General features: G+C 41.7%; 1 pseudogene; it reads right to left on the minus strand.

Annotated features, from left to right (window-relative positions):
* Positions 1 to 5,371: 5,371 nt before the first annotated feature.
* LOC109375168 (transcription factor SPT20 homolog pseudogene) lies at positions 5,372 to 7,298 on the minus strand (annotated as a pseudogene).
* Positions 7,299 to 7,563: the final 265 nt, after the last annotated feature.

The raw sequence follows: 7,563 nt of genomic DNA on the forward strand, positions 1-7,563 counted from the left end.
TCATTCTGTAGTTTATTGGTAATTTTGATGTGGTCGTGAGAGGAGGCAAGCACAGCATTTACCTACCCCACTATCTTCTATGGAACTCTCAGAGTAATACTTTTATTTGCATCAGTACAATACTTTAGATTACAAAGAGGAAAGCACTTATAATGAAATAAAATTATCAATGTATTTTTAAAAATAAATTTGTGATAATGTACTTTCTTAGTAGTGCATTAAATAAAAACAAGATTTAGCAGTCTAATATCTGCCACTATTTCAAAGTAATACTGAATGTAAATAATATTGTGAAATAATTGCGATGACTGCAATGAACTATAAAAGTATCCATGATATTTCTATTAGTGATTAAGCCACAAGTATCGCTAATATGACTTTGATATGTTACCTACATTCATCATTGAAGGAATGGTTGCTTTCAGTTAGAGGTTAATGAAAATTAAGTTGTAATTTTTTCCCATCCAAATTTATGAACACCAAATTAATAACAAAACTCTGATTAGCACAATGAATGACAGCTATTATTACATGAGAGCGGTCATGTGGATTATATGAAATAATGAATGTGACGGCCATGAAAACACCGTGCACTTGATACAGGAAAACTATTTCAAATTGTTTTCACTCACCCATAGCTGTTTTCGCATTAAAGCCTCCATAAGCAATATGTGAAAGAAAATCGGTGTGGTTGTATTCTAATAAAACTTTATTTACAGTAACAGGTGGCCAGTGGCCTGAATTTGGCCCATGGGCCATAGTTTGCTGGACTTGGCATTAAAACATTGTTACTTGAGGAATGTCTAATTAAACTTAAAACATTTCAACTTATCATACCTAGTCAAGTACTTGGCACAGGGCCCTAATGGGAAGTGCTGTGACTACCCTTTATAAAAACGAGAAATTGTTCTACAAATGATCGCTAATGAAAATAGATTGGATTTTCTTTGCCTGTTACCTGCTGTAATGTCTAGACCAGCCTTGCCTATGAAGACACAGAGAAACATAAAACCAATAACAAGGATAGCATACTGAGCAATTAGAACCAGCCATACTATAACATGTGGGGAAAGCAAGTGACATGGAAACTATGAATGACAATATCTCACCTTATGTCTGTCACTTTCTCCAAGGAGCTGTAACTACCCTGCAGCTGTTGCCTGCTTGGCACACTGTCAGTGTTCAGTGGCTACTTCTTAGTTGAATGACTCTCCCCCATGGTCCTGATGAGTCTCCAAGGAAGAAGAGAGGCAAGCATATATTCATTCAGAAATCTGAGTACTTCCATTATACAATAGTATTCTGGTATTTCTAGGGTTGCTAGAAAGAAAGTAAAAGAAAGTGAGATGGTTCAGAATTCATTAGAATGGAAAAGAAAAGGTGCTGTGATGGTTGCTTTTCGGATAGAAACATCTCAAGGCAACAAATAATATTGAGCAACTACTAAGTACAAGATGCTATGGTGAGGTAGCGTGAAAGAAACAAAATAGCCAGTGGCCTTTTGCTCCTCTTGCAAAAAACAAAACAAAACAAAAAACCCAGTTAAATCATATATCTATGAGAGAGAAAGTGGTTGTGTTAGTGAAGGAGAGATGACAACTTAGAATTAGTGATGTTAAACATTCTAGCTGACTATGGAAGTAGGGTATCTGGGGGTAATATTTTTTGGTGTCCTTTTTTTCTGGCCCTAAGGTCATCCATTTCCTTTTTTCCTATCTTACTTAGTATCTGCCTTCAACTGGGGAAAAAAAATCTCCTCATGCGAAAGTCACCAAGAGGTGGTACACGACAGGGCCACACCATGGTGTATGGTCTGACCCCAAATTGGCTTAGACATAAATATAGCACATGATAGGCAGCTCCCAGTGTATGGCTTTAAATAAACACATCCCCTTTGTGGGGAAAAAGATCCAAGACTTTCATCCAGGTCCCAACTCTAGAATCTCCTTTAGCCATAGAAGACCTTGCCAGTGGTTCCTGCTTCCTCTGCTTACTGGGGTGGGAATATCCCTGCCACATCTATCAGAGCAGCAGCATAGGGCGGCACTCTGATCAGGCTGTTACAACTCTGGGAACATTTTCTCAAAGAAATCATGTTACCTGGAGTCTTGCATTTTATAGATGTCAGGTCCTACTGTTCTGATTTTTTAAGCAGTTTTTTTAACCTGCCTCCATACCACACAGCTGGCACCACATAAGGAAGTGGGTTGGGGTGTTCATCTGAGTCAACCGGGCACCATTCAGAGCTTTGGTCCTGAACCATTTCACACTTTGCACTAGTTCCCAGTCCTCCTTTCTCATTGTCAGTCTCACCTTTACCCTACATACCTCATGTTCGGTATTGCTTCTCCAGCAAAATCCATTGGTTCCTTCTTTACTATTGTGTAAATTCTCTTACCCCATGGAGATTGGGCTCAGTGAGGCTTCTACAGTGCCAGGGCTGTCACTGAGATATCCTGGATATACAAGGAGTGACAATTAAGTTCACAAACTTGTTGCAACAATGTTGCTAACCTTTTTTGATATCAGAGGGATTATTCATTATGTATTTGTACCAATTAGACAAATAGTTCACCAAGTTTACTATTTAGAAGTGCTGAAAAGGCTGTGTGAAAAAGTTAGATGACCTGAACTTTTCACCAACAATTCATGGCTCTTGCATCACGACAATGCACCAGTTCACATGGCACTGTCTGTGAAGGAGTTTTAGCCAGTAAACAAATAATTGTATTGGAACACTCTCCCTATTCACCTGATCTGGCCCCCGATGACTTCTTTCTTTACCAAAGATTAAGGAAATATTGAAAGAGAAACATTTTGATGACATTCGGCACATTAAGGAAAATCCGATGACATCTCTGATGGCCATTTCAGAAAGAGTTCCAAAATTGCTTTCAAGGGTGGACTAGGTGCCAGTATTGGAGCATGGCTTCCCAAGGGGAGTCCTTCGAAGGTGACTATAGTGATATTCAGCAATGAGGTGTGTAGCACTTTTCCTAGGATGAGTTCGCGAACTTAATTGTCTGACCTGATAGCTGCAAAGATGCCCAAATCAAGAGAGTGTGCAGAGAGGAGGAGCCAGTGGGAAGTCAAAGTCAATAAGCCAGAGAAGGGTGTGCAAATATGTCATGGTGCTGAGCAGGCAGTGGGAAGCTGTGATTGAAAGCCAGGACGTGCAGCTAAGGAATGGAGGAAATGAGAGTAAATGTGACCATGTTGAGAAAATGAGGAGGAGGACAATTATAGCTAGATATCTGAAACAGGTGGGTTATTCATGGCCAATTTGACCCTTCCTCCGAATGGGGCATGATACATAGGACTGCCCGATGTATTGAAAGGGCCGAAGGGCAGACACCACTGTATCAGTTGAGGTAGGCTAACTTACATTTTGGAAACTACCCACCATTTTGGTAACACGTTTCTACTTTTCTCACATAATACCTGTGTTACATGGGTCAGTGTGTCTTTGTACCACATAGTCACTCAGGGCTCTAGACTGACAGAGCCTCTTCCACCTTGTAGCTACACCATCTGGAACATGTAGCCTCTTTGGTTGCCATCTAGAAAGACAGCCGCTTACCAGCCATTAAATGCTCTGGCCTAGAAATGACTTGTGTCACTTCTGCTCATGGTCCATTGGCCTGAACTAATCACATGGTTCGGGTCTGCCCAACTAAAAGGGGGCTGGAAAATGTGAGGAGCACAGCAATATTCAGTGAGAAGTGATTGAGCTACAGGGAGCATTCAGGTGATGTCAGTGGCTGCTCCAGGGCCTTGACACTGACAGAGCCCCTCCACAGATGGCATTTTGTCTGGGTTTACTCCAGCTACACGCTGGGGTCCAAGAAATTGAAATTTTCAATACAACAGCCCATCTGCTGGCTTCACAGAACATTACTTTATGGGACAACAACTCTGGGTTTTAAATAGTTGTTTCACAGATAGATGTTGAAAGCTTGTCTATTAGTAAGTTGGGAATGGCCTTAGTGATCACAAGCCTAGGATGTTTGTATGGCAAAATTGTGCAGTGAGGAGGGAGCTGTGGCAATTTACAATGACCTCTTCCTCCTATGGTTCCTGTCCCAGCGAACACCACCATGTATTCAGGTGCCAAGCCGAAAACCCTTCTAGCCTTTTCTGCCACCAATCTCTCCCTCACTCACCAGGTTTCTATCCCACTGGTCTTTCCTCTGTCATCCATACACTCCAAGCTTATTCTTATCTCCAAGCCTTTATATTTGCTGTTCTCTCTGTCTAGCATACACTTCCAGTCTATCCCCATTTTTAATTTTGCTCTCTCTTTATCTCTTTCTTACCTTTAAAACATAGATGAGCCACTGGGCAAAAATGGTCCACAAAGCATCAGACTGGCACCACTGGCCAAATCACTAGGATGCAAGCCCTGTGAAAGCAGGACCTACTCTATATCCCCTGAAATATAGTAGGGGCTCAATAAATAGGTACCAAAAGGATGAATGGTCATAGCAATTCACAAGTGAAGGCAATATAGATTACCTCTTTTTCACTCCCATAGTCTTGGGGATCACGTGTGACCTGTGTTTAATTTCACTCTCATATGGGGCAGCGTGAGGGTGAAAGCAGTTTCATGATTTCTTTCCATGCTTTTGCCGACTCCTTTGAGTGGAGAAGGCAGACCCAGAAGAACCCTCGGTGGATTCTTTTCTTTTCAAAACATTTGTGAAAACTGTATATGTTACACTGTGCACAAACCTTTTATACTAAAGAAATATCAAACTACATCCTTCTGAAAGATGTTTCTAGCATTTCTTAGGCTAGTTTTATATGTGTTATATACAGCAAAACCATTTTGAAAAAGTAATGACTTAAATAAATAAACCAACCCTAAGGTTCGTTAAACCATCCCCCTGTTTGTATTTAAAATTCATAGAGTTGTGCTTCTCTGTAAAGTTTGTATCTCTAGCAATGTAACAAAAAAAAACCAACACATTTTTAAAAAAAGATTTTATTGAGGAATTGGGAAGAGGAACAGTGTTGGGGAATTGGGGAAGGGGAACAGCCAAGTTGTCCTTCAATCTTAGTTGTGGAGGGCGCAGCTAGCTCAGCTCCAAGTCCAGTCGCCATCCAACTCGCGGCCGCTCAGCTCAAGGTGCCGTGTTCAATCTTAGTTGTGGGTGGGCATAGCCCACCATCCCATGTGGGAGTTGATCCGGCAACCTTGTTGTTAAGAGCACGCGCTCTAACCAACTGAGCCATCTGGCTGCCCAGCGGAGGCTCAGCAGCAGCTCATCTCAAAGTGCCATGTTCAATCTAGTTGCGGGGGCACAGCTCACTGCACCTTGTGGGAATTGAACCGGTAATCCTGTTGCTCAGAGCACACGCTCTAATCAACTGAGCCACCCGGCTGCCCCTGGAGTGGATTTAAGAACCTGAGACTTGAAGTGTTTTTGAAAGCAAATGGAACACTTGCTTGAGAAGCTGCCTGCATTGCACTGGGCAATGCATTTCGTAGCAGACCTCCTGAGGGGAGAAGGCCACTCAGGTTTATTCCTGCAGGAGTTATGGCACCCATGTCACAGCCCAGCATAGCATTTGAACCTCACTTATCAACGCCTGAGCTCCACAGACACAGCCCGGTACACTGATGAAGTTAAGCCTAGCCAAGTTTGCCATGACCTGGGTGGCTGTGGTTCTTTGTGAGATAACAACAAGGCAGTTGGACAAAGCATGCTAACTTGATTGAGATCCACAGACGACTTCCAAGAAAGACTTGGTAGCTTAGAAGCAGTAGGAGGAATTGGATATTTAAGAAAGCTGCTGGTCTGTTGTGGTGTAAAATAATTATCTGAGGAACTATATCCTGAGCTTGAGGGAAGTTTGATGGGCAGGGGATGATTTTACTCCCTACCCCAGTACTGCAGACTGAACTGACACGGTCTTGGGCTGTTCCTTTCCCTGGAGATAGCTGACTCAAGCTACCTGAGCCACTGGAGCTGTGCAACGTCTTCAGTGGACACTTGGCTTCATTCTGGACCAATTCCTGGTACTGATTGACTACCCTCTCAGCATCAGTCTTTGATCCAATAATGAACCAATTTGAATGATCAACTGTAGAGGACTGGGAAGGAGACATCTGGCTGTCACTTTCTCCATCTTTACATGGCTGAATTTTGCCATAGTAAAGTGGATCACCGGGTGACTGCAAAATGCTCAGCTTTGTTTTCTGATACCAATCGCCAGGTTCACATTCAAATACATAATCATCTTTTCCATCATGGGCTGGCCAGACTGTTGGTTGTGAGTCATCAGTTTTGATAGATGTTTCCACTTTACCATATGTTTCCACATCCACTTCAGAAAGTATGGCCAAATTACCAGGACTCGGTTTCCACATATCTACACAATCTCCTGCTTTAGAAATTTTGAGGTCATAATGCTGACCTGCTTTTCTTTCCTTTCTATTTTGTAAGAAATCAAGTAATTTTAGCTGAGGAGGAGGTGGGCAATGAGACAGATCCTGCTGTTGATTCAGAGAGGACCTGAAACACCTCTGGGAACACCGTTTCATTGAGTATGTGTTCATCGTTTGCTTGTAATCGAGCAGCCTGTTTGCAGTGAATGTTACGGCTATAGAAGGGTTCTAGACACAGTGGTTCAGCTGTAGCTGCGATCAGTTGCCTCTCAAGCAAAAGTTTGTCTTCCTGGGTCCATTTATGGTTATCACTTGTTATTGAATGTACATCAGAAGTTGAAGTCTGCATTGTTGGACTTAAGAGAATGTACTGAATTCAGTAACCTGGAGATTTCATATTACTGGACTATCTGTAGTCATGTATTTCTGCTATGACACATCCACAGTGAAAAATATTAACCTGAGATATTTTTAGGAGATTAACTGAGATAGGAGGTAATTATTCTGCATCCAAGTATTTCAGCAATTCCTTTTCATACATTTTTTCCCAAGCATCAAAGAACGTCCCTCATTTCCTAGATATAGGTTGACCACTAAACATGACAATGTCTCTTGCATAACAAGCATCTTTAACAAGTTCACATTTCTTCTTAATTTTGTAAGATTTATCCCTAGTTTATCATTTTTCTTCTAATGTAAAGATTTCAAGGGTTAGATAATAGGAATTCCATTAAATTTTTTTGCCTTAACCACAGGCTTTTTTTTTCACATTCTTCAACATATAGGTCATTAAGTTTTAAAATACAGATTTGCTTACACTAGATAGGTGTTTCCTTTGAGGAGGTCTTGGGGCACTTTCAATGACATGCTCCACAAGAGCCAAAGCTAGTTCTAAAGCTTGTTGCATTATGGTATAAAATAGGGGTCCAAGGAGAAAACTTAAGTGCTTTCATGAAGTAGGATGAAAACCATGTCTTTTATATCAATTTAATGGCACTGTGTGGGCCACCATCACACTGGGCCTGTTGATGGTATCACAGGCTCTGCCAGAACACAAAGTGCAGGACTCGGCCCTGTGCCTTGGTTGTGTCCACCTCCATTGATTTCTTGTGACTGTGCCTGGCAAGCAAGTAATTGACCTCAGGCATCCATGCTCCGAAAATGACAGACTA

Source organism: Hipposideros armiger, unplaced genomic scaffold (assembly GCF_001890085.2).
Source record: "Hipposideros armiger isolate ML-2016 unplaced genomic scaffold, ASM189008v1 scaffold_908, whole genome shotgun sequence".
NCBI classification, from domain to species: domain Eukaryota; kingdom Metazoa; phylum Chordata; class Mammalia; order Chiroptera; family Hipposideridae; genus Hipposideros; species Hipposideros armiger.